Genomic DNA, 18058 nt, shown 5'->3' with positions numbered 1-18058 from the left:
TATTACAATTTTTATTTGGACTCTTTAATACCTTTACGGTATGTATTTGGGTTATTATGGTATTGCAGTTTACAATGGTTTCAGTGGAGAAAATAAACATATTTGTTTTACAGGCTATTAAAAATATCCTTAGCAGAGTAGCCACATGGAGACTTGCTGATACGTCCCCCCGCCTTTTCCATTCCCTCTGCTGAAATCTTGATGCAGTCAGGCAGCATGTGTGGATGGCCTGCTTTTAAATGGTTGAAGTTTTCTAGGCTTGCTAAATCTCATATGCACCTGAACCCTGTATTAGTTTCTTGTAGCTTGTGCTTAACAGCTTACTGCTATTCACTGATGAGTCAGCAGGCTTGCTTGTTTATCTTGTGATATGGTAAGGCTTTATCTCCTTCAACCCCCCTTTTTAAAGCCCACCACGGTCGCTTTAATTTTACAAGCGAATGGGCAGCCTCTGAGTGGTTTTAGAAAAAGAGAGAGATCAAATGCTTCAGTACAGCGTGCTCGACCAGACCACTGGTCCATCTAGTCCAGAAGACTGTTTCACACAGCAGCCAACCAGTTGCCCTGGGGGCCAAATAAGCAGGACACAGAGGCCAAGAACCTCCCCTGCTGCTGCTTCCTAGCACTGGTGTTCAGAGGTTTGCTGCAGCTGAAGATGGAGGCTCCCTTCAGTCATCATGGACAGTAGCCTGTCCTTTTTATGTCCTGCTTTACTTATGTTATGCCCACATATCTAGAGGACTGTGGTCCAGATTAACCTGATTCAACTGGTGTTCATTAAGGCAGCTATCAGCTTTTTAAAAAGTTAATCTAGAATGTACTTAATATAGGGTTGCCAGGTCCCTCTTCACAAGCGGTGGGAGATTTTGGGGGCGGAGCCTGAGGAGGGTGGGGTTTTGGGGAGAGGAGGGGCTTCAATGCCATAGAGTCCAATTGCCAAAGTGGCCATTTTTCTCCAGGTGATCTGATCTCTATCGACTGGAGATCAGTTGAATTAGCAGGGGACCTCCTGCTACTACCTGGCAGTTGGCAACCCTATCTTGATATGATATTATAAAGTTGCCCCCCTCCTAAAAGCAATCAGCCAAAACTCATGAAAGCTGCTTCTAGTTCTGAAGTGTAGGGAGGAGCCCTGCAGAGGAGCTTTCACACATACAGAAGAAGGCACTTTCAGTCCACTTTCAATGCACTTTAACGATTTGCAAGTGGATTTTGCCATTTCACACAGTAAAATCCAGCTGCAAAGTGCCTTGAAAGTGGGTTTAAGCTGCATTATTCGGCATGAGTAAAAGCGCCCTAGTTTTAAAACAACAGGCATGACAATAGTGCTGGATAATTTCTCCCAAGAAAAAACGCAACAACAACAATAAAGAAAAAAATACCTCTTGATTAATAATTTACCAAACACATGAATCCATTAATAAACACACACATTTTATACAAAGGAAAATGGAAATAGATTGAATTAACCCTTTACAAGAATGTTATTATATATAATGAAAAAATGAAAAAAATATAACGATCAACAAATAATAAAACAAATGACATTTAGATTGCTTTTATTAATATCAACAAAAATAATACAACACAGTGTGCACGCTTTCATGGTGCCCAGAACTCTTTATCAGGCTGCATGTTAAAAAAGAAAGAGGCAGGCTGGGGGGAAAAAAAGATTTTTCAGACCATGATCTGAAAGATTTCTTTGTCGGCATCTTATGCAGGATGCTTTGTTAACTTCAGTGGGCACAGAAGGCAGCTTGTCTCAGGTTGCACACTTGGTATGTCTCCGATTTTAGCTAACCTCTGAGCATTGGAAAGGGACATGATTAGTATGCCGCTTATCAGGCAGTGCATTTTAGATTCCTGTTGTCCAAAGTCAAAAAAGCACAAATTTTGTAGTATATCTTCCATATCTAAACAAATAATGGCTTTTTATGGAGCAAAAATGCCACGTCAAACTTTTGACTCCCAGAGAATTTGCAGTATGCCAGCCATACGTTACAATTCTTCGGGTGCATGATAAATTCATTTTTTCACCCTGTTCGCTTATTGCTGGAAAAGGCTGTGAAACTATGTGGCCACTGACACTTGCAGTCTGCAAGTCATGAGATTAACAGGACCAGTGTAAATACTGGAACATCTTCAGCTATTCAAAGCCTCGGTCTATAAACCAATCCTGTTCATATTTACTGAAAAGTAAGTTCCACAATAAAGTTTACTCTTAGGTAAGAAAGCACAGTAGGGTGTTTTATCCACATGTTGGCTTCTGAATTTCCGTGGCATTATATACTTCTTAAAATAGTTCTAATCCTCAGTAAGAGAATTTTATAATGCTGCTTACCTACGGAAGAAAGGAGAACTCCCACTCTCATTTCCACCCCCCTTGTTTTTTAAATTAACTTTTGTGTATAGCCTTCAAGGTTGGCATTAATTAAAAGAGAATTTTAAAAAATCCTTTAGGAATATCTAGAACTACTGGAATATTTCTCTTTTAAAAATGACTTCAAAAACACTCAGTGATTAAAATCTATGTCTTTGGCATCCTGCAGATAGACGACTTCTCTATAGCACAGACGTCTCTTGATGTTTTATTCTCCATGTATAATGGAATCCCATTTTCCTCCTGGAAATGAAACTCTGGTATGTATGTACATAACTTAGAATGTGAAAAGCACATAGGAAAAACAGCTTGGTTTACGTATCTATCCCATGTTTGGAAAACACAAGCCAAGAAATGCTTCTCAAAAACTAAAAGATAAATGCAGCGACTTCAAATTATCATAAGATTTCATTGAATTTCAGCAGAGATTTATTTATCAAACTAAGGCAGATCAAGTTGTTAAAAGTTTGTGATTCCAACAGAATAAATCATACACCAGCCTTGGAAAAAAGGACCAAATCTGCACTCCAATAAAAAGCTATACCACAGGGGTCCCCAAAATGGTGCCTGTGGGTGCCATGGCACACACCAACATCATTCCTGGTGCCCACCAAGTGTTTTTAGGAAGTGGGTGGGGCTAGGTCAGGCTCCTGCCCAGCAGGGTTTCTGATTGGCCACTGAAGATCTCCTTGGCTATGCAGGTAAAATAACATAGTTTTGGTGACAGCTGCCACTACAGTGCTGTTTTTTTCTCTCTCTCTCACTCTCCTTTCCCAGTGTATTTTTAAAAATGAATCCCCTTGTTCCCTACACTTGGGCCTCTTCTCTCTGTGTGTGAGCATGTATGTGGCTCCACCATCCATGGTGACCATTTTGCGGTGTGCCCACCATCCTGTGTCAGAATTCCACAGGCTCAAAAAGATTGGGGGCTCCTCCGATGGAACATTTTTCTTCCTATAAAGCTTTATCAGGGCTTCCACTAAGGTTACTATTGCTGGTCTGCCAATCCATGCTCCATAACATCTGGAATCTTATAGGAATTCTGTGCTCTTATTCTAAGGTGCAGTGAGTTTCAGCAATAGAAACTGTAAATATTAAGCACAGTAGAAAGAGTTACCAATAAAAAGTAAACCAGGGATCTTATTTCCCCTTTGAGTAATGCATTAAAACAATCTTGTCTTTCTTGCCAACTTGATTACGTAAATTAACAAGAGTTCTGTATCAGCAACTTGGTGTGAACTAGGGGTGTGCACTTGCTACTGTATTCAGTGGGTGGTAGAGGTGGCCGCAGGACTCTGGTCTACTACGCAAGTTCATTGGTCTACAGCTTGTTGAGAACAGTGGGATTTTAAAGGCCATTTAAAGGGCTGCTGATTCTCTTTTTCACTACTTCTGCTGGGAGGGAGAGCAGCAATCCAGTGCCAGTCTGACTGCTACCATGGGGCTCCAGCTGGCTCTCCTCCATTCCCTACCAGCTGGAAAGCTCCCTGAAGATGAACACTCTTGAAATTTTGAGATTTTTTGAGATAAATTTTTGGCAATCCTGAAATTTCAGAAATGCTTTGGGTCATTTGAGAGTATTTGAGAGTATTTCCAAGCCAAAACAAAAAAGCAAATTTCAGACATAGTTTTGGCATTGGAATATCTGAAAGCATACTCTTGTGCTGTAAGCTAAATTTACAAGTCTGTAATGATCAGCATCTTTAAGAGTACCTAGATTTTAGTGATATTAATTATTTCTATATGAATACAGACTTTAATACAATATTAAGCATTGACATTTATTCCCCTGCATTTATTTTTTTATTTTACTTCATTTATACCCCACCTTTCTCCCCAACAGGGAATCAAAGTGTTCTCCTCTCCTTCGTTTTATCCTCAGAAAAATCCTGAGAGGTAGGTTAGACTGCAAGTGTGTGACTGGTCACTCAGCGAGCTTCCATGGAAGAGTGGGGATTTGAACCTGGGTCTCCCAGATCCTCATCTGAAATTCTATTACACCAGACTAGTGTGGTGGATCCTGTTTCTTCAATGTACCATATACATAACACATATTCATAATTCATACCTTTATAATTTAGTGTGACAAACAGCTATGGAAGAGTAAAACAAAAACCCCTTTTATAGGGGTTCTGTAATAGTGCTACTATACTAATTCAATTGTAATGCAGTCTGTAATAGAAATAACAAGTGGGAACCTGCAAGGACTTGCAGGAGGCATCTCATTTCCCCCTCTCACACTGTTTTCTCTTTCCCTTTCCTCTGAAAGCCCCCATAGCTTCTCCCCTTTTCCTGCTTCCTTCTCTCCTTAGGGATGCCAGCTTTAGGTTGGGAAATTCCTAGAGATTTGGGGTGGAGCCTTGGAACAGCAAGTTTTGAGGAGGGAAGCAAACTCAGCAGGCTATTATGCCATAGAGCCCACCCTCCAAAGAAGCCATTTTCTCCAGGGGAAATTGATCTTTATCATCTGGGGATCCGTTGTAATTCCAGATTATTTCCACCCCCCACCTGGAGGTTGGCAACCCTAGTTGCCATGGAGTAAATGGCTGTTTTGTAGGGTGGAGTCTATGGTATTATGCCCTTCTGAGTTCCCTCCCATCTTCAAACCCCACTTTCCCCAGGCACCAGCTCCTAAATCTCTAGGATTTTCCTAACCTGGAGTTGGCAACACTATCTCCTTCCCACCCAATGGCCAGCCTACCTTTATCTGCCCCTCTGTCTTAAACTTCCCCTCCCCACCCAGTAGCCTCTACCTAGGAAAACTACAGCCCAGTTGTTTGATGACAGCCACTGGGCCATGCCCACTTGCATTGTAGGGAACTGTCAAGGATTTGTGGGGTGGCACCTCACTTTCCCCTAAAATGCTGTGGTTGTTTAGCAGTGGCCACCGAGGGAATCCATTGCTTAAAGCTACAGATGCTTAGTTAATCATCTCGGTTTTTTTAACCCCCATAGATATATGGGGGTGGTGTGGTGGTTAAGAGTGGTAGACTCTTATCTGGAGAACTGGGTTTGATTCCCCACTCCTCCACATGAATGATGGAGGCTAATCTGGTGAACTGGATTTGTTTCCCCACTCCTACACACGAAGCCAGCTGGGTGACCTTGGGCAAGTTACAGTTCTATTAAGAGCTCTCTCAGCCCCACCTACCTCACAGGGTGTCTGTTCTGGGGAGGAGAAGGGAAGGTGATTGTAAGCCAGTTTGAGTCTCCCTTAAGTGGTTGAGAAAGTCGGCATATAAAAACCAATTCTTCATCATCATCATCATCATATATATCTATATCGATATTGATATCGATAAGATTTCATATTTTTCTGCAAATTTTGGGAATGTTTCAGATTTGTAGAAAGATATGTCTTGCCTGTTCACTGCTCCAATCACCAGATTTAAGTATCTCCAGATTTGGCCGACTTTGCTATTAGAATATTCAAGCAGGATTTTTCTGGAAACCTGGGGTTTTCAGGTTTCAGGTTTGTAGAAAGACCTGTCTTGACCATTCACAGTTCCAATTACAGCTTTTACCGTAAGTATTTACCCATTTGGCCAGTTTTGCTATTAGCATATAGATGATACTCTCAAGTAAAGCATGGATCATCACAAGACAAAAACATAGTTTAACTGATGTTGACTGAGTTACAAAGATTTTAATAAGTAAGGGAACTGAAATTTGAGTGCAAGGCCATTCAGGCCATTAGGGTGTTCCCACATAGGAACAGGGTTAGGCAAATCCTGAGACCATTTTACTAAATTATATACCAGATATACAAAAAGATCTATGAGACATATTCCTTCATATGATAACAACAGCTAGAATTAACTTTGCAAGATATTGGAAAGGAAACAAATTACCAGATATAAAAAACTGTATAGATAAAATTAAACAAACTTATGTATTAATTAAGCTGACTTATTATAAAAATGATAAAGATATGGAAGATCTAGATGCTGTCTGGATCCCAATAATCTCCAGAATGGAAAAAAACTTTTAAAAATCTAGAACATGGAGAGGAAGACAAGTAATGTTTTTACTGGCTTTAATATATGTAGCTGAGTTTGTTATCTTTTTATTATTATTATTACTTTTATCTGTAATGGTATGTAATTTTGATTGATATTTTTGTTTCTTTTTCTTCCCCCCAATTTTATGTATGTATGTAATTTGATGTATGTAATAAAGGTTTTTTTTTTTTTTTTAAGGAACAGGTTTAGAGTTACATTCTTAGCCAAAATATGTGCTGTCATGATTTTGTGATCCTATTGGCAAAGTTCTAACTGACCAAAATACTCACACAAATTTATGTTTTAATCCAAGAAATGTAATACTATACAGGAATTCTATAAGGCAGACAACTAGCAACAACTTGGCTGAAAAGCAAACTAAGAGAAAAACCAGTTCCATTATTTTTAAGCAACAACAACAAAAATTCTTGCTGGCTGAAAGTAAATGAAATTTGTCCTCAGCCTTTCAGCTTCTCTAAAGTGATAGGCAATAACAGAGCTGCCAAATCAGAGTAAACCTGAAAAGAAACATTTTGTGGTCCGTGATTGAAAGTGAACATAAAAGGATGTCAGGTAGATGGATGCTTTATTGCTATTTCATATTTGAAAGTGGCAAACAAGGACAAACTGCAGCTGAAGATGTGAAATTGCAAGCTTTCCGTCTATTTCAGGGACCTGGCAGACACAGCTAACCTTGTCTTTTGATCATGATCACACCCCCTGTGCCTTTCTACGCATTGATCAGCTGTTTGACCTGATGAAAGCTTGTCATGTGGAGCACCCTGGGGATTTATATTTATATGCAGACATTTTCCCACCATTATATTTTTATTCCGAGCAAGCTATCAGTGCAAAGGAGGAAGTTAGTAAATACAGTTGCACAGTTAAGGAGTGGATGGATAACAGCTTCTGACATTCATAATGGAATTTTTCAAGTTTTGCCTTGTTTATAGATTTGGAACTAACAAAGATACACTCACGACACCTTTTTTTAATCCATTCAACATTTGTGGCTTTCTGACTCCCCCCTGCAATGCTGTCACATCTCATTTTCACTTGCTGCCATTGCATATCACTCCTATCTATGCTACTTCAGTTCTGCATACTTTTTTTTTAAGCTTGGAGACATTAACTGGAATACATCTGGTTTATTCATTATTTATTATTAATGGAAAAGAATAGCATATAGATATGAAGGCGGTGGTGAGGATTTTCTCATGCCATTTCTCAAGAACTGAGAGTTCCTATACTGATACAGGCAATATGAGGAATAACTCAGAGTGTCACCTATCATGTACCCCTAGAGGTGCACAATTATATGTCTTGTACATTTGCAGGGGTGGCCTGCTTGCTAGTCTTGGGTGGCAAGGCACCCGGGTGTACCACAGACCTGGTGCCTGGTCCTGCCACCCTGGCTGGCTAGTCTTGCAGCTGCTAGACCACCTGGCCTTCACCTTGGGGTCTGCCACAACCAGCTGCCTGCCTGGCCAGTAGCTTTAGTGTGCTCTAGCCAGCTGGTTGCCTGGTTGGAAGCTCAGGGCTGTCACACTCCAGCCCCCTGGCCATCTGGACAGCCAGTTGGCTTCAGGCTCACTTGACCACCAATTCAAAGGGTGAAAGTGGGTGGGCAATTGTGGTGAAGCCCAGAAGTGATGTTTCTTCCAGGTGATGCTTTAGGAAACCCAGATCTTTACGGTTTTTACTACAGTGGTTTTGCATACTCATGAAGTATCATGTGGAAGTGCTATTATATCTGGAATTTGCTGCAGTTCCTCCACACTTTATCCTGCAGCATTGGTGATCAAGTCAGCCCCTAGCTGCCTGGTTGCTTGGGCTGTGGACATGCCAAGCCATGCCTGGGTGGGTGGGCAGGTGGTGGGGGAGGGGGAAATTGGGCCCCAGACCACAAAGTGTTTCGGAAAGCCTTTGGGCTGGCCCTATATGTCTGACAGATATTTATCAAAACTAAGCCTACATTTAAAACTTCTACTGTAACTACAAACTGACCTGGATGGCCCAGGCTAGGCTGATCTCAACAGATCTTGAAAGTTAAGCAGGGTCAGCACTGGTTAGTACTTGGATGGGAGACCATAAAGGAAGTCCAGGGTTGATACACAGCAGCAGGCAATGGCAAACCACCTCTGTTTGTCTCTTGCCTTGAAAACTCTATGGGGTCGCAACATATTGGCTGCCACTTGATGATAATTTCCACCATCAGTGTAACTTCATGATCTCCTTGATCATTTGATCCACTGCTTAATATGTAGAAATAAAAAAAATAGAGTTTTCTGAATTGTAAAGCTTGAAAGATGCAAATTAAGGCGGCTGTATTACAATTCACAAGACAAGGCTTTAAAACAAAACAAATTTCTATCTCATTATTATTATTTTCAGTAGCATATTTCAGGGTAACAAAGGTAAGTGCAAGGTAATCTGCACGTTCTAACAGCTTCCTCTTCTCACCTTTATCAATTAAAAGAGAGTTGAGGAAAAGTAACGGAGAGTTTTCATTCAAGAAATTATGGGTTGGATAACATGGACACTTCTCCACATGCAGAAGCGGGCATAAATGTGATTGTTAATGATTTGCTGCTCCCACTGCAGTCACCCACACAATTCCTGAGGGTTCACCAACCCCCTCAGGATCCACATCAGTGAGCACAGCTGCTGCGGTGGGAAGGATAGGTGAGAAAAGCTACTCTTTGAGCAGAGTTCTCCTTGTGGTCCTTAACATAACAAATAGTCCTTCCTCCCCATGGCACTTTTATTTTCCTTAAATATTCATCCAACTTGACATTAACTTGTCTATAACATTTTATAATTTCCTAACTTAAATCCATGTCAAATCATAACTCAGTGCTCACCTGCAAGGGGAGGTAGGGTTGTTGTCCTGGGATACTGCCCCCTCACACACTATGGTTAGCACAAGCCATATTTTGGTGTGATATCTGAACTGACTCACTGTTTTTTAAATATGAACCAGATCTATAGATGTAGCTATAACAGTAAACAGGATGATAGTGCTAATCTGTGGTGCTCTGCATTTGGTACATGGGATAAACCAGTATTATAGCTATCTTGCTTTTCTGTTGCAATCATGTTATAATTACTATGAAAAGTCCTTTCTCGCAGATAATGCCCACTTTCAAGTCTGTAATGGCTATCACCCAGCTAAACTAGGCCAATGAAGTGACAGATGCTGATCCAGGAGGCAAGCCCTACAATAAATCTTAGTGCCCTTATCTATATAGGCGATATTATTACAGAACTGAATCCTCCTACACTATCTAGGCATCCTCCTATGTGATGTATGCCATTACCAGCCAACAACTATCCACACAAACAGGACAGTCTCCATATAAGAGAATGACTGGATACGGAGCAGACATTAGAAATGGCAACATAGAGAAGCTAGTGGCTGAAAATTTAATTCTCCTAACACATTCAATTTCTGGCCTTAAGCAAAAGATGTTTAGGGGGCAAACGGAGCATGATATTTTGTGTCAGAATTCACCGGAAGATCTCACACTTTATCTTTATATCTTAACTAGGACTGGGGTTGGCTAGGTCATTGCAAGCTGTAATTACCTTGGAAGTGGAGTTACACAGCTTGAACACTGACTTGTTGGAGATCAGGTATGCTCGAAACTATCAACACCTATTAATAACTTGTGATTGAATCTTGTTTTTCAGTGAACCAGTTTATGTATGGTAAGTAATTTTCAGTATATGTTCCTTTAGTTTTTAATCTCTCCTTGGTTAACCCCATTTCATAATTTATAATTTTCAACATGTTCACTGCCCCTTTTATAAATGTAATGAAGCATGTTTGCTTAAGAAAGCTTGTGCCATACAATACATTTGCCAGTCTTTTCAGTGAAACAGAACTCCATGTAACAAATCAAATCTAAGCAGCTATAACAATGTATATATCTGTATGGTGACCAAAAATACTTTCAGAATGCTATGTGGATAACTACATCAATTCCCAACCTTTTAAATCACATACTAAGCTTTACTTATTATCTCATGTGACCATGTCAACATCAGTAGTTCTGCCTTGCTGAACTACTTGTATAGATGACTGTAGTTATTTACAGTATTTTATAAGTGAATTTTCTTCCATTTTGCCTTGCTATAAAGTTTATCTAGTCATCGAGGAACAGTTTTAGCAGTTGAACAGACTATTGAGATCAGGAAATATTATGCCCTCTGAAAGTATGAGAATTTTCTTCTTTCAGAGAAAAATGGCATGGGCCAGAGATGGGCTATTGGAATGATTACAAAATTGATGTGAAATTATAAGCACTAAAGGGTCAAACTAGATGATGCAGTAGGAGATGTATGTAATAGATTCTGGATGGCTTTTAAAAAGAAATATTTTTCTTCCCTGGGAAGAAAAGCAGCTGGAAAACTGGCCAGAAGGATATTTATTTATTTATTCATTCATTCTTTTATAAAAAATTTATGCAACCTTTCCACCCAGTCACGGTTCCCAAGGTGGCAAACATGAAATAAATAAAATATCTGAACAATTAAAAACAGTATTTAAAAATTATAAAATAATTCAATACAAACACCAGAACCAGGGAGGAGGCCAATAACTGTTACTGGGAATATGCCAAAAGAAACAAACAAAAAAGTCTTCACCTGCTCTCTTTAAGTATTTGAAAGGGTGCCACTTAGAGGAGGGTGGGGAGCTGTTCCTGATGGCAGCAGAGGAGAGGACTCAAAATAATGGGTATGAATTATAGGCGGAAAAGTACCGGCTGGATATTAGGATTTTTTAAAAGTAAGATTAGTTCAGTAGTGGAATCAGCTGTCTAGGAAGGTTGTGAGCTTCCCCTCACTGGCTGTCTTCAAGCAGCAGCGGGGCAAATACTTGTCAGGGGTGCTCTAAGCTGATCCTGCATTGAGCAGGGGGTTGGACTAGATCGCTTGCATGGCCCCTTCTAACATTATGATTCTATGAAATGGTTTTCCAGTCACCCAAAAATGAAGTTGGTACTCATCTGTGTTAGTCATGATGCATGTGTTATGGATGTGGTTCCTCTACTCAGCACAGCAACCTTTTATGCTGAGGGAACATGATATGACAAGATGATTTAAGCATAGAAGACTACTATTTTTAATGTGGATTTCTTTTGCTGGAATAGTGTTCTACTTGTCAAGGCTTTTGTCCTGGGGAAACAGATTTAACAGTTAATACCTAGAGTTAATGAAGTTAATAACGAATAAGATATTAAACATCTGGCAAAATTAAGATGTATGGCTCACAGATACTAGATTTGTGTGACTGATACCCACCCATATTACTACTCATTAGACAATAGGTTGGAACACAGGAAGCTGCCTTCTACTGAGTTATATCATTGGTATAGCAAGCAAGGTCAATACTGTGTGCTCTAACTGGCAGAAGCTCCCTGGGTCTCAGGCAGAAGAAGCATTTATATCAGCTGCTTCTAACCAGAGATGCCAGGGACTGCACCTGGGACTTTCTGCAAGCAAAACAGATGCTCTATCACTGATGATCTCTCCCTAGTGGCATTTACTTACATAAGCATCTGCATCGAAGATAGCTTGCTTAACTACCAATTCATCTATCTGATTGATCTTGCTTAGGTATCTGCATTAACTTGCTGTGGGAGGTAAAACTGATTAAAACAGATTAAATATCATGTAATATCATGCCCTGTGGCACAGAGTGGTAAGCTGCAGTACTGCAGTCCAAGCTCTTCTCATAACCTGAATGTGATCTCAACGGAAGTAGATCTCAAGATTGACTCAGCCTTTCATCCTTCCAAGGTCAGTAAAATGAGTACCCAGCTTGCTGGGGGTAAAGTGTAGACGACTGGGGAAGGCAATGGCAAACCACCTTGTAAACAGTCTGCCTAGTAAATGTTGGGATGCAACATCACCCCATGGGTCAGTAAAGACCCGGTGGGTGCACAGGGTGCACCTTTGCCTTTTAATATATGTGTGGTATATGATCAAGAAGCATAAAAGAGGAAGGATCATGGGATGACTTCTAACAAGCAAGCAGTTAGCTAAAGGAATAAAATGAATTTTTTTAAGCGCCTCATATTTTCTTACAGGTTTTTTTTATTTGCAGAACCACTGTTGAATTCCCAGGAGACTTCTTCTCTCCAGAATTTCTGATTTAAGAGCTGGTCAGTACAGATACGTTTTAAAATAGATATTTTGAAAAACTGCATGCTACCCTTCCAAATGGAACCAGTACTATAGTAATGGTTTAATAAATGAATTCAATAAGCCACATTAAAAATTTTCATCACATCATATGTAAGTTGCAGCACCCCTTTCATGTCTTTTGATTGCAGCATCCAAACTATTTTCAGCCCAGTAGATTCAATGAAGTACATAAGATTACTCTCAAGTATTCAGTGAACAGAATGTTCACAATACTGGCTTATTCACTTCTCCATATTTTCACACTGATAATCTTGCACATGATTAAAAATAATATTGCAGTCTGTCACGGTGACATTTCGGAGACATTCAACACCTTTGCACAGCCAATTAATTTTAGCAGATGATGATGATACTTAATGGCAACAGTTACCCAGAAATGAATCATACTCCATTATTGCTAGAATCCTTGAAGGCATTCTAGGGCTTTTTATTTTGTTACATGTTGCTGGTTTCCAGCTGTTTAGCAAACCCTGCTATGAAAGACTGTTACTAAAAGGAAGGAGCTTTTTCTATAGATAAGATGCCATTATCGCTATGATAATGAGAGCTGTCACATACTCTCATCTGTTCCTTTTATAAAACAGCTTTAAAGCACTAATGTATAACTGTACATTGTTAAATTATGGTTATGTGTCTCCTGTGACCTAGTTTTGCTTTACAGGGCCAAAAATAATTTTCTTTTCAACAAAGAATTTTTTTTCCAACTCTGAAATTTTCATTTAGATTGCATTTATTTTGGGACAAGGTCTTTATTTAGGTAGTGGCACCGATCCAAAGCTGTGGGTGTGCTCCAGTTTACACACCGAACTTCCCCACTGATTTCATGGTTGAGGAACATTCAGTCAGAGCTGTTCAAGATTTTCAAGGCAAGAGGGAAACTGCGTGGTTATGGCTGAGAAGGCTAATGATCTTCTGGATTAGGTTGATGATCTGTAGTGTATTTATATATTGCCAAACAAAGTCAAACATTGCCTTTGTCCTTGATTAAGTTATTAAGACCAATAAGCAACTGTAATGTTTTGGGCATGACCTGTGAAACAAGAAATTGACAAGCTGGCAGCCTGAAGAGAACAGTGTGGGGGAATCAATTTGGAAGCAAGCCACCCTCTCTCAGATTTTATACGCTCACAGGGGCTTGAGCAGGCTGATTCCTCCCCACATTTTTTCCCTTTAACTGGTTCTCAACTTTCTGATTAATCTAGATCTTACTTAGTCCTCATCAACCCGTGTTTGCAGAATTTTTTCATTTAGTTTTGGTTAATTTACGAAGTCACATTTTCAGCATTTCTGGAGAGTAGCTCAAGTACATTCAGATCCTCCCCCCCCATTTTGTCTGTTGTCATCAGATTTTTTGGCTTTGGTCAACTGCAAAGGGGCCAGTCAGTTTACTATCCTATACAGTATTGTTACTTTGCCTTCATGACTACAGAACCCCCCCTTTTTCCGGTGACTGACTTAAGATATATCAAATGGAAATAGCTAGAACAGATCTCTCTCTCTCTCTCTCTCTCTCTCTCTCTCTCTCTCTCTCTCTCTCTCTCTCTCTCTCTCTCTGTGTGTGTGTGTGTGTGTGTGTGTGTGTGTGTGTGTGTATTGGAGATCATCTTAAACAAACCTAGAAAAATGAAAGGTGAATAACACTGATAATCAAAGGCCGGGGAAAGTTGTCCAAGTAATGGCAGCAGGGGGCACTTCTACTTCCATATAAGAAAGAGAAATGTAATTGAAGGGCAGTTGATTGTACCCATTAGTTAAAAAAAATACATGAACTGCATCACCATCAGTCTAACCGCTGAAATGGGAAACATGTAGAAAGGTCTTCCTACATGGTCTCAACAGAAAGGAAAGTAAAAATTTCTGGTTATAAGACTTAAAAATACACACAGCCCACAAAACTGCAAAGAATTTCTTAAACCTTGGGTGACTTTAAAACATAGCGTGATGGTTTGGAGATTGGAGGCTGATGAATAATTGAAAATGTGTATTTGAGGTGTTAATAGAATGATAAAATAGGTCTACTTTGCGTGTTACAGTTGTGAAAAGGTACCCCATAATCTCATAAGGTGTACAAGTATTTGTGATTGATCACAGGTACTGAAATGCACTCTGCATTTTGACAGCAATCTTAAGCATGTAGAGAGAAAAGCTCATAAAATGTTTTGTAAACTTTATAAAACAGAAACTTTCTCTAAACTTTCTCTAAGTACATCTTCCATGCCCCAGCGGAGGAATCTTACAGTGCCATTCTAAGCTAAGTTACACCCTTCTAAGCCCATTGACTGCAGTGGACTTAGAAAAGGGTAACTCTGCTTGGAACGACACTCACTCAGTTCCTGCTCTACTTTTATGCTATACTTCCTAATTTAATTGGATCTAGGATTGTCAGGCTTTGATCCTGAGACTCAGGTTCAGAGTCTTGAGGCCATCAACTACCCCTCGTACTCAAGGGCTTATTTTCAGAAACATGTGCATGCCTGTTATATGGTAAATACCCCACAGTTAAATTGGAGATGGGAAAGTAATAATCTGGCACTAACACCTCAACTACATTTTTTGTTTCCTTTATTTCTTTATTCTGTTCCATATGCTTGCGGACCAACAGGTCATGAGCAAAACAAATCAATACATTTAGTAAACAGAAGTAATCTAATTATAATTAATTCAATTTATTGTCATTGACCAGCAAAGGAAATATTCAAAAGAATTATCATGATTAAAAGGATAAAATATAGCAATACATCTGTTCATAAAACACTATTTAGGATAAAATGTTTACAATAAAGTTAAATATTTACTTAATATTACCCCGTTCAGTGATATATTCCACTTCCCTTATCAGAATTAGACCAAGTGCTTCTATGCTTAATACCTAGCCTTGCGTACTTGGCAACTTTATAAGTTATCTCATTATTCCTGTCTGAAAGTATTTTCATTAATTGGATGGAACTTTGACTAGTTGGAAATAATCAAACATACAGAAATACAAAAACACATAATCTAAGGTGTACAGTTAGTAAAAGTATAATCAAAATAGGCACTAGGGAAGAGAGGTGGTTGGTTGCTAGACCAAGAGACAGAGCATGGCTATTCTGTGATTCTGGGTACTATCGAAATTTTGTCCCAGGATTTGGCACCATAGCTGACTCCCTCTCCTTACCTACCAAGAAATCCCTGCCAAAGTGGCTTAGACTCTCACATGTTAAGCGACTTTGGACCAGTTGCAGAGAGGTTTAATTTCTCTGCCTGTTCTTTAAGCTATGAAAAATATTTATATGTGGCACTTCTCCTCTCAGACAGTGGAATTGGGTCAGTCCTCATTCAAGGAATCAAACATCCCATATCATGTCTGAGTGGATAGGGAAATATGAAGGCACTAGGCAGAGCCTTTAATCAGCAATGTAGAAGGGAAGTTGGGAGTGCTGGCCCTCTTGGTGGGTAATTCTAAAATTGATCAGTTGGCAGCAGTGATGGCTACCAACTTGGAAGGCTTTAAGAGGGGAGTGGACATGCTCATGGAGGAGAGGGGTATTCATGGCTACTAGTTAAAATGGATACTAGTCATGATGCATACCTATTCTCTCCAGGAATATATTAGGTGCTGTGGAACACCGGCAGGATGGTGCTGCTGCACTCGTCTTGTTTGGGGGCTTCCTAGAGGCACCTGGTTGGCCACTGTGGGAACAGACTGTTGGCGTGATGGGCCTGGGTCTGATCCAGCAGGGCTTTTCTTACGTTCTTACCAAAGGGGAAGCATGAGCTGAGAGAGTGGCACATTGCCAGGCAGAGACTCAGGACAAGTGCTAATGCCTGGATGCCTCAGAGGGCCCAAACAAAGCAGGGCTCATGGGGTTCATGCTGCCACATGGGGAGAACTTGATTGGCAAGGCAATTTAAATTGGGTGCACACATACACAGAGAGAGCCAGAAAAGTTTTGTTTTATTTTTGGGTCAACTAGGGTAGGATCTGAGCAGGTTAGCTAAGATGGAGTTAGCTGAGCAACTGAGAATGCTGAAACTGTGGAGTTGTGGAGAAATACTGATAATTGTTCTCAGTGCCACATAGACTTCAGCCATTTCAAACACACTAATCAAAATGGGCGCAAGGGGAAAGGAGGGGGATTGTTACTATTTTGCAAATTCCACAGAAGTGTGCATATGCTGTAAGATGTCTTCATGGTAAGCAGTCAGTGGGTGGCGGGAGAGGTGGCCACTAGGTGGAGACTTTAATTGGCAATGTGGAAAGAAAGCTGTGAGGGCTGGCCATCTAAGAGAGCTGTGACTAGCCCAAGGTCACCCATCTGGCTTCATGTGTAGGAGTGGGGAAACCAATCCGGTTCACCAGATTAGCATCCGCCGCTCATGTGGAGGAGTGGGGAATCAAACCCGGTTCTCCAGATTAGAGTCCACTCCAAACCACCATTCTTAACCACTACACCACACTGGATGATAAGGAACAGGGCCTGTGGGTCACTAGGGCTGTTCTGCCACACTGCTATTAAGTGACATCTAAAGGCCCTGCTGGACAGTGAAGAAAGCTGATAGGAAGAAAATAGATTCCTTTGAAACGTGGTGTTGGAGGAGAGGGTTACGGATACCGTGGACTGCCAAAAAAACAAATCAGTGGGTTATAGATCAAATCAACCTGAACTGACCCTAGAAGCTAAAATGACTAAACTGAGGCTATCGTATTTTGGTCACATCATGAGATGACAAGAGTCACTGGAAAAGACAGTCATGCTAGGAAAAGTTGAGGGCATCAGGAAAAGAGAAAGAACCACCAAGAGATGGATTGACTCAACAAAGGAAGCCACAGCCCGCAATTTGCAAGATCTGAGCAAGGCTGTCAAAGATAGGACATGTTGGAGGACTTTCATTCATAGGGTCACCATGAGTCGGAAGAGACTTGACGGCATTTAACACACACACAAAGGGCCTGCTCCATACATCTGTTTAAATTATTGGTTATCTGGCAGCCCTACCTGGCTATTACATTTCTCCTACAACATTTTATCTGCTGCCTCATCTTTCCCTGGCCCCTACAAATACCATCTTCAAGTACAGACAAGGCCATCTGATCACACTTTTTTTCTTTTCAGTCCTCCATGGTAGAATTTTTTGCTTCTTCGTAAATCTTAGAATTGAATATTTATGGGAAAAATAATTTGTGTTCTCCCAGTTTTAGAAACACTACCTGAATTGTTTGTTCCACAACAGCAGGTAAAACTTTTAAAAGTTAATTGTGGCAGATGCTGGTGGAACAGGAGAATATGTATGAGATTGGTCGTCGCATTTTGTAATGTAAACGCCCTTTTCAGGAGTCAATGATAGCTCCTTCAAAATAACGAGATGAAGTCTCTGTTCTATAATCACTCTGCACATATTAATAAAATTTTGACCCTTGCAAACCGAGCTGAATGCAATTTATCTGGTAATTTACATATTTCATCATAGCTGGGTGAAATTA

The sequence above is a fragment of the Euleptes europaea genome, chromosome 7, assembly GCF_029931775.1.
Source record: "Euleptes europaea isolate rEulEur1 chromosome 7, rEulEur1.hap1, whole genome shotgun sequence".
NCBI classification, from domain to species: domain Eukaryota; kingdom Metazoa; phylum Chordata; class Lepidosauria; order Squamata; family Sphaerodactylidae; genus Euleptes; species Euleptes europaea.
This window is presented reverse-complemented; position numbering follows the sequence as displayed.